The sequence below is a fragment of the Spodoptera frugiperda genome, chromosome 8 (assembly GCF_023101765.2).
Source record: "Spodoptera frugiperda isolate SF20-4 chromosome 8, AGI-APGP_CSIRO_Sfru_2.0, whole genome shotgun sequence".
NCBI lineage: Eukaryota > Metazoa > Arthropoda > Insecta > Lepidoptera > Noctuidae > Spodoptera > Spodoptera frugiperda.
This window is the reverse complement of record NC_064219.1, coordinates 7,027,230-7,045,482: the sequence shown is the minus strand read 5'-3', so window position 1 is coordinate 7,045,482 and position 18,253 is coordinate 7,027,230. Positions and strand designations below refer to the sequence as shown.

Here is an 18,253-nt window from a genome sequence, read left to right as displayed (position 1 = left end):
AATTATAAGAAAAAGCTTGCAATGCAGTCCTGTTGCTATGAAGTCGATAAAAAGAATCCAAATAAAATAAACGGGTGTCAGCAACGTTACAATAACAACTGAAAATATAGATCTCAGCTGTTCTATTTATTTTATTGATTGTGTACAGATTGGCGCGCTTGCACTGCAAACGTTGCGATTCTTTTGTTCATTTCATTCGTTCGTTCAGTCGGTCGTTTCGTTCATTGTTTGATATTCGAACGTTTTTCGCCATTTTCTCGCTGTCGGATATTTTCCCGCCAGTTTCGTTGATTTGTTTGCTCAGTCAGCTGTTTTCGATAGTTCGTTGATTTATTGCTCTAGCCCTAATTATATTATGAAAGCTCGTGATTTTCCTTCTTTTCTGGCTTGCTTGTCGGTAATTGAGAAAAGAAAATACGTTTGGTTTTTGCCGTCGCTATTACACATTGTCATTTTACCTACGTACCTAGTTTGAAGTTATAATACCTAAGTGATCTGCCTACATTGTTAGATGTATTACCTACCTATACATACTATTTTTTGTCTAGGTAGGTACTTTAAGAGTCTTGTCTAGTTTATTACCTATTAATACATATCTTATACTTTAATTTTATTGATATCTAAAATACCCCGATTTCGTCACTCACTCACTGATGATCAACAAAATTCTTAAGGTACTTCCTGAAGTCCTAGAAAACTGAAATTTGGTATGTAAGCTAGTATTAGTACCCAAACAACAAAAAAATCCTAAAACTTGGAACTTTTACCCCCAACCCCTTAAACTAGGGGGTAAAGTTTGTTCGAGACTTCCGCAACTTTTGACGCTAGAGGTCTGAATGCGGCCGCGGAGGGGTAAAAATCTGAAATAGGGAAACTTAATTCCCTATTTCCTGCTTGAGATCTGAAAATTATACACAAGTACATAGAACACAAACTTTTCATCAAATCAAAACATTATCCTACCCATAAGTACTTAGATATGAATAATATTACTACACTTCACTTCGGTAAGTGTTTATTAATCAACCTATACTTTTGAACATAAGCATCGTAAGTATAGTATGCGCCAACGCCCGCCGCCTGCCCCCTCGTCCCCGCGCAGTAGCTAAAAATAATCGGCCCGTCAGCGAGCGCGGCACCCGAACGCGGGCAGACGCGCGAGGGCAGACGTCGTTGACGGTTGTCTCGTTGAATGAAAAGTTTTCGGAATATTTCGGTGATTTAAAAGTTTGCTATCGCGGAGAAAAAAACCATTTGCCTAATATTTAATTGTTAGTAGTTTAGTAGGTAAAGGTTTAGATACTAGTGTTTTAATTTTCATTGATAAAAAGTATTAGGATTACGTTTGCAATTTTCTTATAAATTTAGTAGTTTAGTAGGTGAATTTGTCGCTCATTTTATCTTTCTATCATAAGCAACCTACAAAAAGAAATGAAATCCTACAAAAACATTTCATGTTAAATGTTGCCAAGACGAGACCATATAGCTCGCACTGTCAAAAAGTAATCAGATCCCGTGTAGAGCCAAGTTTCTAACCCTATACTTTTGAACTGGCGAGTTGGCCGCACGGAAAGAGTTTAGAAGATTGAATAGATTTTTAAGCTCAAGCCTATATGACGAATAGCAAAAAGTCCGTGCGGCCGACTCGCCAGTTCAAAAGTATAGGGTTAGAAACTTGGCTCTACACGGGATCTGATTACTTTTTGACAGTGCGAGCTATATGGTCTCGTCTTGGCAACATTTAACATGAAATGTTTTTGTGGGATTGTCATTTTACCAACGTACCTAGTTTGAAGTTATAATATTATGTGAAAACTTTGTTAGGTAAATTACCTACCTATACACACCTACTATTTTTTGTCTAGGTAGTCACTTGAATAAAATTACCTCCTGGACCAGGTTATTTCTCGAGTCTTGCTAGTTTTGGTATACCTAATTTTTACACAAAAAAACCGAAATTACATTGTTGAAAAGCGGGTGTTTTTACTTATGTGCACTTATGTTTATCTAATCCTAATTTTCTGACGATTTAGCTTGAACTCACGAGGTAAGTTTATTATAAGCTTAGGAGTGTGAATAAAATAAAAAGGCACAGATAAATTAGGATAAAATATTTATTTTTATTCCATCTTTACTTGTAAGATCACACACCGAGGCAGCCTTCAGCATCTGTTAAAAAAATAAAAAATGTAGGTAAGTTAGTTTGCTCAAAATCTATAGCTTCAGTCATTTATGTCACGACCAATGCAGGATTATCACTTCTCATAAATTGCTGTAGTAGCAACTTTAAAACATGCTTGTAAAATTCATACTGTTGGGATAAATGCAGACATCGGGTTTAACAAAACCCACTGTAAGTAGGTACCTATTACCTAATTTTTAACCGCTTGTACCTAGGTATATAAGACAATAGAAAACACATTATGTCTCGCGTAGATCTGCGTTCCGGCACACCAAGGATTAAAGTATTTGTGCAGTTTTTAATGAATTCGAATATTAACATTTGATATTTAATTACCTTTCAAATAAATTAAAGTTGTTTTCTCTGAAAACCTTCATTGCGGTCACAAACTGCAGCTTCAATCTGTTGAGAGACGTCATGAGCTGGGGTTGTAGTTCCAACCCAACCATTGTTGCTGTAACAAAAGACAAACTAAAAATCAAATGGATCGTCCACATCTCGCTAATATGTAATGTAGGTAACCTATAAGTACATGGTGATCATGACAATGCATGAGTGGAGCTAGCAAGCGGCTAGTAGAAGCTTGAAAATGCTTTAATATTATGATTTCCGATATAGTACACGCAGTATTTAAAACAATAATATTTTTAGCAAGTGATTTCCATATAATTGAAACATATTTAAAACAGTTAACTGCGCAAATGTTCAGGTACACATTAGATTGAACTTTGTACAGAGAGTTTTACAATTACATACGAGGGTAGGTCGTAACTTTGTTGATTAATTATAATACTCAGTATTCTGTGTTGCAGACTAAGTATTGCAGGTAAATAGATTAACTGACCGTAAACATCTTTAACATATTATACAAGAAATATGTCGGTAGGTTCTCCTCTAGATATTTCCCTCAATCCAAACTTTGCTCACTAGGTGTCCACTAGGTATATGTGCAAAATTTGGAAGCTAGTTACATGTCCAAAAATTCGTTGAGGCTGAACGATATCGTCAGAATCTTTGGAAACCTAAGGATTCCAAAGATTCTGACGATTGGAAGAAGGAGGATCCACAAAGCCAAGTAGCATGGCAGAAAAAGAAGGTCTAAAGTCTATATCCAACTGAGGGTAAAAGCATAAATAAAAAATAAGATAATTATACCAAATCGTACCATAATTTTAGTAGTGTCGGTTTCCATTGAAAATTTTGTCACGCATCGTCGAACACACCATCGAATATGGCCCGGGTCGGACAAAAGTGATGGTTCGACTCAATCATCTATTTGTACTTTAATCTACGCTGATATGATGATACACAAATAAATTACGGGAATAGGACTGCTTCTTTGGTCGCAGTGTAAGTATGAAATTCGCACTTACCTTTATTATTAAGCTTGGGTCTGGCAATCTATGGCGTATCTCCGTAGTTCCTCCGGTACTAGGCTGACTGGCTCCATAAGAAGCTTACTAGGTAGATGTAGACGCTATGAAGTCCAGGTACAGAATGGCAGGTAACTTGGTGATGCACACGAATTTATACGATCTGAGTGAACGCGATAGAGTATATAATATACCACACAGTTCAGTGTGGTATATTAATTATACGGTTTTTGTCGGTAGATGATTTTTTTTAAATACCTATACTAATAGGGAATCTAGGAAAAAGCATATGAATCTTATTTTAATTAAACGTTTATCTCGCAATTATTGTAGCAATTACAGTGACCATAGCACGGCTAAAAATTGAAATAATTATATGTACACTAAATAAGGAGCATGAAAATGTGAATGAAAGAGAGATGAGAATGAGACGTGTAGGTACACATATTTCCGTGTTCCTGCGGAGATAGGGAGTGCTGAGAGGAGGTGGTTAAAGGGTTAAAGAAGGAAAAGAGGCATTTGGATATTAAATTATCGAACTATGAGCTATGAGCTTCTATTAGGGGTAGGTATAAAAAAGTTCAACGTTATAAATCTATATTTGTGCCAAATATTCAGATCTTTCCAGTAGTTTTAAACAAATGTCTTATACTCACATCCTCGCACATTTTCACATTATTCTTATTAAAATGAATAATATTAGTAGTTGCCTATAATTAGGTATTTTATTATAGGTAACTAGAATTAATTTATGCAGGTGGATGAATATCTTGTGTGCTTCATTAGCCACATTTGAAGGAGTGCGTAAAGCTAATATTTTATTATATAATATATGTACTACACTAGTATTTTAAATTAGTAAAATATAATAATAATTATTAATGTAAACGTACTTAACACTGTTTTCCACAGCGAACATGATGTTATTGATTTTTTTATATATTTTACCTAAAGAGTTTTTAATTAAAATGCATGTTTTTTTTTTATTAATGGCCATTTTGCTTGAAAAAATATTACAAATGCCTTTAGCATTATTAAAAAAAGAAGTTTTTTTTTTCTTTGTGGTTTTAATGTCATCGGTTTATATTTTTTCTTTTATTTCAACCAGTTCCCATTTCAAAACCTGAAAAAAGGTTTTATGTCACATTATCTTTTAAATTAGACTCATTGTTACAGTAGGTTTGTGTATGAATCTTAAATAACTTTTTATGGGTTCAGTAGTTGTTAAATATCATTATTATCTTCTGCTCTATAAGGAATGTGTATTTGGGAATTGACAAATACTATTATCGGCTAAAAACAAAACTGGCCAAATGAGTTCGTCCCATATTCACACGTACACTAGTGGTTGTTGAAAATTAACTACTACTATCTACACACTATTAATATTAATTTACCTTCAAGTTTATCTACGGAATAAAAAACTAATTATAATACGTAATCATATATTTATTATGTAGGTATCTAGTTTAAATAAATTACAAAGATTCTTTTAGATAATTCTTTATTAAAATGATTGAAAACAAGGTTAATAAAGTTTCACAAAAAAAAACAATTGCTTCACGTGACGGCCATTTGATCACCGGGAGAAACAAGAGCGTAGGGTTCTCAATCTCAAGGCATTAATATCGAAGCTGTGGAAAAGGGAGTGCAACCGTTATGTAACCCTTTGCTGTATTCTCTTCCAATGGAGGAAGGTTGCTAGAAGAATGATGGTGTAATAGGATTACAGGTGACTCTCAGGCGCGCGCCGCAGTTAGCTACAACATTTAGGAGGTCAGTCTGGAGACTAGGGATATCTAAGCCCCCAACGGATATCTACCGAGCCCCAATAAGCACTATGGCCTATCTGAGGGATTTTTCGACAGATGGCTGGGTAGTGGGCAGCCTTTCTCTTGTGGCTAGCACGCTAGTTGCACCCCCAATCTTTACATTGCATGTAACATTAGGTATAAAACAAAAAACAACTCAATAAATCAAATATGAATAATAAACTATACAAAAAAATAAAACTAATTAAATTTACAATAGGTAACAGGCAGACTGGCTCTGTCTCACTTGAAATAAACTCAAATCCAGCTCCGGTGATTTTTGCAGCAGCACCAGACCAGGGTCAGGAAGATGGTTCCGCTTCCATTTGATGAACACTAATCGTTCTCACTTCTGTTTAACTGAACACCTTACAGCAAAGCGTTGAAGTAGGAGGTAGGTAAATACTGCAACAAAATAGAAATAACGATGGTAAAAAAATATCATCACGGGTAATCACATATAGGAGTATTAGAACTATTGGATATGTCACACTGTGGTGTATAGGTAATAATTGAATTAAAAAATACTTTCTTACTATGAAATATTTTTCACCGAGAACATTTTTTTCGAAACATTTGTGAACCTATACTACGTACCTTTAGCAATTGTATTTTACTGCAATATGCTTAATTCTTGCTCAGTTCACGTTTTTCCTAAACCACACGAGAGGTTTCAGTTCATCGACCCTGTCTGCATGCTGCTGATGTCTGCGTATTTCGTTTGTCAATCTGAAAGTGGATTTTAAATATAATTTACGAAGCTTTTTGGTAATTAACAAAGCATCCATCATCTATAAAGAATGATCTGGAGCTGCGGACTAACTTTGTGGGTTTACTGGGGTTCCTGCTAGAAAAGCAGGAGTAGGAACGGGGTGGTTTTTAGTCACAAAGAGTCTCTCTCGTCTCGCCAGGCGGGAGAAGTCATTGGATGATTTCTCCCCCCTAAAAAAATCATCTATAAAGAAATGTATTTACCTACTGATCTTGCGTGTTCATTCCTTAAGTTGGCCATTAGAATATTTTTGTTGTATGGGTCACAAACTGCAGCTTCAACCTGTGAGGACACAACACGTCCACTATGTACAAGGCTGAGGTTGTGGTTTTGCTCCAATCAATGTTTCTGAAACATAACCATTATCGGCTTCATTATCATCAGCCAGTAATTGTCCCACTGCCGAGCATAGGCCTCTTCTCACACGAAAAAATGAATTAATACAATCTATAATATTAAATGTAAGTCGGGTTTTCCTTTCTGAGAACGCGCGAACCTATTTCCACGGTTTTGCATTCGTTGGAGAGGCCTGGAAAAGTGTCAAGAAAAAAAGGGAAAATCATTGGTGGCGAAACGGAGTTCGCCGGGTTTGCTAGTTATTAATACAATAAATTTGATGAAGTCAATTTGACTTCGTTATAATTTTATAGGAGGGTGGATTGTAACTTTAGTTATATTTCTTTCTAACACTACCCACTTACGACCGATCTCAAGTCAAAATCTTTGGATTAAAGATTATTGAAAATCGATTTTGATCGAGATATTTAGGTTAACAATTTTAACAAGTTAACAATTAGCTTACGTTTGGGTCGTAAGCTATTTGGTAGTTCACAAAACAAATGTATTTACCTACTGATATTGCGTGTTCATTCCTTAAGTTGACCATTAGAGTATTTTTGTTGTATGGGTCACAAACTGCAGCTTCAACCTGTTAGGACACAACGCGTGCTCGATTTACACTCCACTCTAAGCATTGGCACATCACTCCAAGCAGTATAGCTGAAATAATAATTACTTTATTGGACTTTGAACAAGAGGTTTAAGATTTATTTTTTATGAAATAGGAGACAAACGAGCAGACAAGCCACCTGATGGTAAGCGATCAGCGCCGCCCATGGACACCCGCGCAACACCAGAGGAGTCACAGGTGCGTTGTCGGCTTTTTAAAAAGTAGTCGGTATGCTCTTTTCTTGAAGGAATTATATAGGACGGTCGGACTTTGGACTCAGGTGTAGTCTTAAACTGGACCTTTAACCTTGCCTTCGAGGGATGGGCATCCTGTAAAGTATTGGTGACGTGGTAGGTGACCGAGCTGCCTACCAAGCGTGGGGACTAATGAAAACCCGCTGTCTAGATACTTCACACACACTTCTGTCCAAGACTGAACAAAAGCGCCCCTAAGGCTGCCCACTGACCAAGCAAAGGTTTGGCCTGAAGAACTGAACAAAGACGAATGCCTGGCCGGATTCCAGCCGATGATGATAATGATGACGATTATGAAGTAGGAATTTGTACTAACCTGCGTTATTTCGGAATTCTTAATATATTTACATTATTCGGCCAAGACTGGGGCTATCTGAATTGCTTTAAAGACTACAAAATACTTGGTACGATTACCAATGAGATTCAGGTTATAAAACGTAGCAATGAACGTGGCAGTATGCAATAATGTAATGGCTCTAAAATCATGACAAAGCGAAACATAAAAATGTGTGAATTTTGCCGGTAGATGAATATTTCGAATAAGTAGCTAGATAGATACCTGTTAAATAAATACGATTCAAGATTTATTTAACGATATTGAAATAATAAATTTTATTTTAAATTTTATTGATATACATATGTATAAAATTATATGGTATTAAAATTAAAAACTTAAACAATATTCGCCAGCAGATATTTTATCTATTGAGGTCGCTTGTAGTGACATCTATCGTACCATATCGAAGTCGACTTTTATAGTTAAATAATAGACGTATAGATGGCGTTTAAAACAATTTGATTACAGGATGGCCCTTATTTTGTTTAGGTAGTATCGATATTTGAACTTTCTTTACATTCTTATGTGTTCCATGACTTAAGTTCGGCAATATTTGGTAGACAAAGCATATTACAATGTTGCAGATTTTCTAATTAATAGTATAAAGTAGACTAATATAAATCTATTATTAGTTTGACTTGACAGTTGTTCGAAGCTTATAGTAATTGCCATCAGAAAACTGTTGAAGGCAAATCCTCCACTAATGTAGGTCACCGGTGACCTACGTGGCAGTTAACGTGTTAATTGAGAGAGGCCCTTTGTTTCCCACCTTCTGCTTTTCCTATATTTTTATCTCTTTCTACTAGACTACGAGATTCGCTATTTTGATTTCATTGGCGTCTCGTTTTCTGCCGTGAACGGTTGTGTCTTGTGACACTACTTACCTTCTGATTTTATTATAAATAACAATAATAAGTCCGCAAGGCACCTTGTGGTGTCCATTAATTGAGTTTGCTAGTCACCACCTGCCTATTTATGCGTATGTATCAATATTGGTCAGAGGCAGGGGCCATAGTATTCCATATTATGTAGTTACCATATTTATATCTACCAGTCCCTACCATATATCTAGTAGTCTCATATATTATACACTATAATTGGAATAGGCACGCAACTCGATGATCAAAATCAAAGTCGAGCAAGATTTTGTATCCTGAACAAGAGATGGCGCTGAATTGCTTTAGTACCCAAAACATCCGTAAGATGGTGTAACTAAATTTAGCACTGGGTTAAAATTATTTTATTTGATAGAAATAAAACCACAATAATAAGTACCAAATTCATTTATTTCTCATAATAAAACAGTACATAGAAAACCAAAGAACACGAACTTGAGACTGGAATACTTTTGTACATAGAACCTCTATTACAGACCATCAGATCCACATTTTACTTATTCAATATAATTTATGACAAAGTAATAAGATATTAAAAAAAAAACAATAAATATAACAACTATTTATTTTTTATTTTTATTTGCACACAGACATGTAGTTAAGAAACAAAGCAATCAAATTGAAATGAACATTAATGTACAGGTATATGCACAATGAAAATCAGTAAGGAACTATTCAGTATTATGATACAAAAAAAGAGTAAAAAATAAACTATAAAATAATAAAACAATTATACTAAAAATTTTAAAGTTGGCAGGAGTGTTTTTATTAAATTTTTAGTGTATGATGAGTATGGATGCAGTGTAATAGAACATCGAGTAAGAAAATGTCAATCAAACAATTTCTTTACAACTTTTACATTAATTACTTAAGAAAATAAGTAAATACATAATATTTACAATATTCCAAGGTCTTGTACAGAGGTAGTGTCGGTACTATTTTTATTTGAGATGTAAACAAAATGCACAGATTTAGTGACGAGAGCGTGTTCGTGATGTTATATCGGTAAAGCCGGGTCCAGACGAGTGTAACGTGTAATGTAACATTACGTGTAATTTAGCATCAACAGTGTGGACGGCACACGAACTCAAAGCGAATTGTGAACGCGAAAATATTTCAAAAGCTGTTTCCACTCAGTTGCTACGAACATGCCGAATAGGAAGGTCGGTAGACTGGTGCGGCTTTTATTTTCATGTATTTACTAACTGAAGACCGCCAAAGTCGGAAGCGTCGATGGTGGAAAACTAATTTGTATAAAAGAAGATCTTCTTTAATTGTGGAACTAAAATCTCAACATATTAAGCCGGGTCCAGACGAGTGTAACGTGTAATGTAATCCACCGTGTAATGTAACACGAATTCTTCAGCGCGAGTGTTACATGTAATGCTCGTACTACCGTCCACACGTAGAATTCGTGTTACATTACACGGTGGATTACATTACACGTTACACTCGTCTGGACCCGGCTTTATGGTCAATATAAAAACTTTACCCGTACATACGACACAACCGTCACGAACGCCGCCGTCCAAACGAGCACTGCGAGCGTCTTTGTGTTCGCGCGAAAAACCGACAGCCGATGGATCAACCGCGAGCGCCGCGCGAGCGTTACATGTAATGCTCGTACTGCCGTCCACACGTAGAATTCGTGTTACATTACACGGTGGATTACATTACACGTTACACTCGTCTGGACCCGGCTTAACACTATACACTTGGCTAGGAACCTGCAGCTTGTGATCTTGGATAAAATTAAAACTCAAGAGTTTTCCTACCTTGGAAAATGGACAACTAAGCGAACTAACCTAGGAAAATACAGCTAACAGACGCTGTGACTCAGATTAAAAAAAAATAAAATAAAAGCATGACTGAAGACACTATGACTCTGCTTATCATAATTATTCTTTATCAGCCAGAAACACTATACAATTTGCGAAAACCTGCAGGTTGTGACCTTGGATAAAATGAAAACTCAAGAGTTTTCCTACCTAGGAAAGTGGTCAACTAAGCGACCAACAGAAACAGCGGAGTGAGTCTAAGAACTTACTATACCGTAGTAATACTGCAAACTAGCAGAACAGATTGAAAAACAATCCACAGATTTTGTGACGAGAGCGTGTTCGTGATGTTATATCGGTAACACTAAACGATTTGCTCGGACCTTCAAGAACCTGCAGGTTGTGACCTTGATAAAATGTAAACTCAATAGTTTTCCTACCTAGGAAAATGGTCAACTAAGCGAACTAACTTAGGAAAATATAGCTAACAGAAGCTGTGACTCAGAATAAAAAAATAAAATAAAAGCATGACTCAAGCAGAACACTACGACCCTACTTATCATAACTATTCTTTATCAGTCCGGAATCACCCGCTAAAGGGCTAAAGAATCCGTATCCTACGTCGTATTTTTAAAAGTATCTTGAGTTTTATGTTTCTTCCGACAAAGAGTACTCGTAGGTACATCTGTGTTATACTATATGTACATATAGTATCAAATAATTAAAGAAAGCAAAGAGTATAAATCTGCAGAGTGTGACCTTGAAAAGGTCATGGCTAAATGTTATACATATTATGTTTGAGACAAAGAAAACAAGTTAATTGGCCGATTATGTCCATGAAATTGAGGCTGCAGCGTGTCTCTGTGTGTGTGAGCTTCCATGACAATTGTATATTGGTTTTAACAATATGCTATTGACGAAATGATTCTGGCGAGAATGGATAAGGAACACGACTATGTTAAAGAAAGCTAGTTAAGAACGTTATAACTGTAACTATTCTTATTCTTATCAATCATCATCATCAGCTGGAAGACGTCCTCTGTTAAACAAAGATCCCTCCCTTATTCCTTCACGTAGGACGACAAGCCAGCATTTGCATCCACTCTGGCTCCCCGCGACTATGTCGTCAGTCCACCTAGTGGGAGGTCTGCCCAGGTTTCCTCTTTCGGTCCGCGTTTTTGTTATTCTTATACAATAACTAGGCTTTCTAATTTTGATCTAGGCGCGACGAAGAACTGACAGGATATGAAGCTGCTGGTTGTAAACCTACTGTGACCTTTCAGTATTAAATATCGCGTGTTAATACTGCTGAGTGACTGAAACTGCAGTTACCTCAGTCAGGAACGCAAGGTATTACGTACTAACGTAGTCTCATGTAGATGCTACAACGATATTGGAGTATAAGGGAACTAAACTCGCGTTGAAAAGAATATAAGACTCTGGTGGAGTGGAGTTCAAAGAAAAAAGAAAAATGATTAATTGGATAAAATGCCCATAATGTAAATAATGCAAGCTGCAGTTTGTGTTTCAATTTATATTTTTTAAAGGCAGGTATTGACAACATTGAAATAATGTTTTTTTTTATATTTTTTCATACAAATATACTAGTATCATCATATTTATATTGAAACTGGATAAATCACGACTAAGTAGATGACCGTGACAAGAATGGTTGAGAAGGAGGTGGGCAGTAAAGCTGCAGTTTGTAACCTTAATTTGTTTTAATTATTGTATCGTGGGTACATTTGCAAACATACAAGTTGACAAACCATACCCTGACACGTTGCACCGCAGCCGCAATGGTGTAATAAACGATACGCTTAGAACAAGAACGTAATTTGAATGAATTATATGTCACATAAAGTTATCGAGTACATGTTTAAAAAAAAGTACATTCATAACAAATGTGACAGGAATGGATAAGGTAAGAAATGAATATGTGAGAGGTACACTGAAATAACATTTTCCAATGTTTTACAAAGTAATACTAACATATAATAGGCATGGTGGGATTATTTCTTATCATAAATAATTATGTATTATACATATAAATTGCTACCAGGCTACAGAAGAGAGTGGCATGCAAGTGACTATTTTACGTGCACAATATCGCACGTATGATATACATATATTATGTATGTACATTCTTGTAAAAGACTGAAGCTGCAGATCGTGATCTTGAACAAAATAAAAACTTAAGTTTTTTAAGTGTTCATGACAAATGCCAACTAAATTGAGAAGAAACAAATGGATTGAAAAAAACGTTGATTAATTAATCAATACAATGACTGAAGCTGCAGATTGTGGCTAAGTGCCAGAATACGTATTTATAGTATGCTATTGGATGCAAAAAATTATGTCCTGATATCGTAAATTGCGAACGCAAACAAAAGTATTAGAAAAGTGAAGCATTTTTCAAAACTTAAAGCAAAATATTGAATTTGTTAAAATTCATTTTCATTATCCAAGTAAAACGTGTTTGAGGACATTACTTATAAACATGGAATAATAACGTTTTTGGTTACAATCATAGGACTAAATCTGCAGTATATGACCTTGGCATAAGTTTCATTGTTGTGTATTTATATGACGGAAAAAAAGGATGTCAATTAAGATATAAACAAAACGTTTCTACCGAAGATTGGGTTTTATATTATATACAGTAGGCTATCTATATACTAATTGTGAATTATATTGAAAAATATTTTGTAGAATGCCGAGAATCGACCCAATTCACGATAGTTATAATTTTGAGAAGGTAAACGTTAAAAATATAGTTAGTAGGTAATAAGAAATAGAATACTATACCGTATTTTTTGAGAAATGCGGTACTAGGTACGGACAAAGGCAATACGATTATAACTGTCGAATACGTTTTTTATCTTGTAAACCTGTGTCTACCTTCTCAGTATACTTTTATTTATGTACATACATAATCTATTAGAAAATATAACTAAAGTTTAAAGAATAATGAGATTACCTGAAATATATTTAAAGAATATGTTTTACGTGTTGGGAATAATCTTGTTTTCTGGACAACCTGACCAATATACTTTCATTTAAACCCAAAGCACCCCAAAGTTTCCGAATCGAAGTTGATTCTTTGATTTTCTACATAAAACGTTTAATACAACATGTACGCCAACGCATCGAAGCTGAAGAATGTGAATGTTATGTGAATAGACTGGTAGAAAATATCTAACCGCCGCCGTACTAAGAGTCATTTAATGGTTAATTAACCCAGTCCTCAACAATTGTTTTTAATGGAAAAACGTTACTAAGGAATAGTTTAAGTAATCATTAAATGTCCTTGAGTGCGGTAGTAAGCCATTAAGTCAGCCATGCGTACTCAGTATGTACATAAAGTATTTGTGTATATAAGACGATAGACGAACGCGCAGCTCTCAATATGAGGCGGTAGCGGCGAAATGATAACGCTAATGCCTATATACTAATTGTGAATTATTTTGAAATACAGTTTGTAGAATGCCGAGAATCGACCTAATTCACGATAGTTATAATTTTGAGAAGGTCAACGTTCAAATACGTTTTTTATCTTTAAAACCTGTGTCTACCTTCTCAGTATACTTTTATTTATGTACATACATAATCTATTAGAAATATAACTAAACTATAAAGAATAATGAGTTTACCTGAAATATATTTAAAGAATATGTTTTACGTGTTGGGAATAATCTTGTTTTTTGGACAACCTGGCAATATACTTTCATTTAAACCCAAAGCTTCCGAATCGAAGTTGCATTCTTTGATTTTCTACATAAAACCTAAAATACAATATGTATACATAAGTCATCGCTTGTAACGTCTCCCAACAGATTGAAGCTGAAGAATGCGAATGCTATGTGAATATACTGATAGAGAGTAATATTTTTAATGGCTTAGATATTACCTGAGGCATTAAGTGGGCCATTTGCACTCAGTATGTGCATGTAGTGCTGACTTACAGTTTGGCGATTTTTGTATGTATTTTATATGTATGTATTATGATAATAAACGATTAAAAAAAAAAGTATTTGTGTATAAGACGATAAACGAACGCGCAACCCTTAATATGAGGCGGGAGCGGCGAAATGATAACGCTAATGCCACTGGGCAACTGATTTCACAAAAACAGATATTTTCAGATTAGCTGAAAAATGTTTTGGAAAAAGCGGTGTCAATGAACAATACCTATCTGTCACTAGTTTATGAAAAACAATAGGAAATACATTCCCACAGCGGAATAAAAACTAATAATTTATCCTACTGTTAGGGATTTTCTACCCTCGAAATAAGGGTGTGAAATAATTCCAACGTAATCTTTAAAATACAAATCTGCAGTTTAGCTGAAATAAGCTTTGGAAAAGCGGTGTGAAAATGAACAATACCTTTCTGCCACTAGTTTATGAAAAACAATAGGAAATATATTCCTACAGCGGAATAAAAACTAATAATTTATCCTATTTTTAGTGTATAAATAATTCCAAACATTTTAGTGTAGAAATAATTCCAACGTAATCTTTAAAATACAAATCTGCAGTTTAGCTGAAATAAGCTTTGGAAAAGCGGTGTGAAAATGAACAATACTTATCTGACAGAGCGCATAACGGTCAATACGAGCAAAATGAGAACGTTAATGCAATTATGCAAAAAAAACTTGCAATGCCTAAATACCAACCAGTGTGTGTTACCAGTGATCACACACGGCACTAAGACGTGGTCCCTAACAACTAGACTTTTGGAAAGACTTGAGAGTAACCTAGCGAAAATGTTTTTGAGAAAATCGGTGTCAATGAACAATACTCATCTGTCACTGTGCAATACAAATATTACAAGCAATATCTTACATAAATAACAAATAAATGTACTTTGCAAAACGCTCAATACGAGTGGGAGCAGCGAAAAGACATCGCTAGTGCCACTGGGAAACTAATTGTAGCTTTACGGTGTGACTCTAACACAATAAAAAGAAAAAGAAAATAAATCTTCAGATTAGCTTAAAAATGTTTTAGAAATGACGGTGTCAATGAACAATACTGCCTGTAACTGGTTGATGTATTCGATTTATACATCTAACAAAACCGAAAATGAACAAGAAAATATCGATTGCACGGTTGGCGCGGTGACTGGGCAACTGGCTGCCGCGCAACGTGTAGCGGGTTCGATTCCCGCACGGAGCAACACTGTGTGATCCACAAATTGTTGTTTCGGGTCTGGGTGTCATGTGTATGTGAACTTGTATGTTTGTAAACGCACCCATGACACAGGAGAAAATATTAGTGTGGGGCAACGTTTAAAAAAAAAATACAAATGTAAAATAAATGTTAATGAAGAGAAAAGGTTAAACAGAATGACGCGCATGATTCTCTACGAGCGCCTCCTACGACGTTCATCTCTAGCTAAACCTGCAGTATGTGACGTTTGTTTTTCAATAAGCACAATGTCACTAGTAGACATGATTATTGAAGAAATATTTCATCTTGACGGTAGTCCGATTTTTTTTATAAAGTAGCCTCATATTGTGAGTACTTTTGATTCCTTGCTTACGTTTGTAGCAACGGTAAGAATGACGACGAAACGACAACGATGAAAGGGTGAGCTAAGACGGTGGTTCTGAGCGAAACACATAAAATACAAAAATAGAGGTCACTGACCCAAATGAGAGTGGTCCCGTGTCTCACTGTTGGATTTGAGTTTATTTGTGAGTGAGTCCTATTAAATGTAAGGGTGTAAAGCTGCAGAATGTGATGTAAAAGAAACGATCAAATATCGGTGTGAATGACCTCCTCGATCACTGGTTTATATGGAATTAAGACGAGCGCGTAACGCTTAGTACTAGCTTTCCTAACTTGTTAAGTCTTACTTACAAGTAGATATCTAGTTGTACTGTAGTACAAACAGTGAGATATCTTCAACCAGCATTTGCTTCAACAAGATACTCGGATGATGAGTTGCCGGCCAGCGAACTTTTCAGCAGGTCTTGGTCTTCAATCCTTTCTTCATTATGTGATGTGGTCAAGCTGTCTTGTCTCTTTTTCACCTCACTGAAAAGTAATCAATGTATTTAATAACCTAGACTGTTAGATTACCCGGAGCTATGGACTGGGTTACCGGGGCTCGGGCTCGAAAAGCAAGATTTGTAACGGTGTAGTTTTTAGTCAGTAAGAGACTGACACTCCCTCTCGCCTCGCTCAAGGCAATAGAAGTCATTGGATGATTTCTTCCTCAAAAAAACCGTTAGATTCTTTTAAATCATAAATTGAAGAAAATAAATAAATTACATTAATAAAAATAAAAAAATACATTAAGTAATCTATTCACACCTAGACAGAAGGATTATAGTCACATACCTTATTATATGAAGTTTTGATGAGAGTAGCATACAGCAGAATTTTCGTATCTAGTCAGTCTGATCCCACTCACAATCAGCTAGGCTCGGCCATATCCATTTTGGATTGAGAAGTCATAAATGTTCTGCCCTAAGGGTCGTTGAGGGTAGACTGCTTGTCTGCAGTAAACTTGAGGATATTACCGTAGCCATTGAATTGCCAATGACCCAGGTAATTCTGCACACTTCTTCTTGTTTAATGCCAAAAAATATTTTTGGTTTTTGGACTTTTCATATTTACTGCTTTTTTGCGGGTACGCGATTATATCTCCGCTCTTTCTTGCGTGATGAATATCTATTTTGATGCAGATCAAGTAACATTTCGTTTCATCCAACTTGATATCTTCCAGTTCGAACTGTACCAACATCTGGTCCTGGGTCAGTCCGGTGGAACAGTAGTAATACTAATTGGAAAGTTTCCATTGTTAACTCGCTGGTATCTTGATTAGTGTCGTTAAACATCTTTGCTTCCTGGTCTCCAAAGCAGATGACGTAGTCTGCTGGGAAAATTATTCAGAAATATAGTTCCGTATATCAGGTAGCAATAAGAGGAAGATTAACAAAGCCTCGGGTTCAGAGTTTTCTCGACGGTTAGGTTTCCGTGACAGTAATGGCGGGTGGCGACTATCATAACTTCTAATATATACGATTGTGCAACCTACCTTTAGCGGCATCTCGCTCACACATGACACGTAGTAATCGGTTAAAGGCAGAAACTAATTACCGTGGCCTGGCGTGTTGTGGCGCTCCAGTAGCGTAGGTATCGGTTTCATACATTTATAACGGGTAGACACACACTGTACATTGTGTCGTGTCGCATGGTTCGCCTAACGCTTGCATCCGATTGGTGGCCACGGCGCAGCGCCACGACACGTCACGGTAATGTGTTTCTGCCTTAATTATTACAAATGTTTGCAACGCATGTTTGTTTGTTCAAATTCATGAATACATTAAATTCAATCGTGATGAAAAAAGGAATGGAATAAGCTTTGCACTTAATGATTATTGAACGATAGGGGCGGTGTCTGAGGAACCAGCTGCCAAGTGACTTGTAGCGAGTTCGATTCCTTCACGGAACAAACCTTTATGTGATGCACAAATTGGTGCGGTCAGGAATAACACTGGAGAATATCCAAGTGCAGGGCAATATTTACATTAAAAGAAAAGAAAAATTACTAATATACTTAATTTTTATTTTACACGCAAGCAAAACCGGAGCTAGCACCTAGTTCATTACAAGGTGACTTTGCACCATTGTATTATACATTTGAAATATTCATCTACCTGCAAAACAATCACATTTTTAATTTTAGCACCACCGTCATGAACCATGTAATGCTACAAATTCTTACTTTATATGTGAACCTGAATATTACATTTTTACAATAATAATAATTCGTTTAAATAATTGGTATAACAATCCCACATAACAAGAATCTCTTAAAAGCTAAAAAAGATTTTGATTTAGCTCATGAGGTTGTCGATATGTGGGATGTAGATTCAGCAATCATTG

At 35.7% G+C, this 18,253-nt stretch overlaps 4 long non-coding RNA genes across 5 annotated transcripts; all 4 read right to left on the bottom strand.

Moving 5' to 3' along the window:
• Positions 1 to 2,100: 2,100 nt before the first annotated feature.
• On the bottom strand, positions 2,101 to 3,803 carry LOC126910928 (uncharacterized). Its single transcript, XR_007705524.1, has 3 exons — positions 3,556 to 3,803; positions 2,519 to 2,636; positions 2,101 to 2,169 (listed from the first exon to the last, which is right to left on the bottom strand). It is a non-coding gene; the product is annotated as an uncharacterized LOC126910928 (long non-coding RNA).
• Positions 3,804 to 5,006: 1,203 nt separating this feature from the next.
• LOC118275463 (uncharacterized) lies at positions 5,007 to 7,846 on the bottom strand. The gene is made up of 5 exons (XR_007705523.1): positions 7,658 to 7,846; positions 6,992 to 7,137; positions 6,342 to 6,486; positions 5,964 to 6,095; positions 5,007 to 5,771 (listed from the first exon to the last, which is right to left on the bottom strand). It is a non-coding gene; the product is annotated as an uncharacterized LOC118275463 (long non-coding RNA).
• Positions 7,847 to 10,048: 2,202 nt separating this feature from the next.
• On the bottom strand, positions 10,049 to 15,008 carry LOC126910927 (uncharacterized). Of its 2 annotated transcripts, XR_007705522.1 has the most exons (4): positions 14,940 to 15,008; positions 14,066 to 14,740; positions 10,563 to 13,392; positions 10,049 to 10,349 (listed from the first exon to the last, which is right to left on the bottom strand). It is a non-coding gene; the product is annotated as an uncharacterized LOC126910927 (long non-coding RNA). The 2 variants fall into 2 exon arrangements; XR_007705521.1 differs by having other exon boundaries at positions 14,066 to 15,002.
• Positions 15,009 to 15,807: 799 nt separating this feature from the next.
• Positions 15,808 to 17,637, bottom strand: LOC118275462 (uncharacterized). Its single transcript, XR_004783601.2, has 2 exons — positions 16,703 to 17,637; positions 15,808 to 16,396 (listed from the first exon to the last, which is right to left on the bottom strand). It is a non-coding gene; the product is annotated as an uncharacterized LOC118275462 (long non-coding RNA).
• Between the last annotated feature and the right edge of the window lie 616 nt (positions 17,638 to 18,253).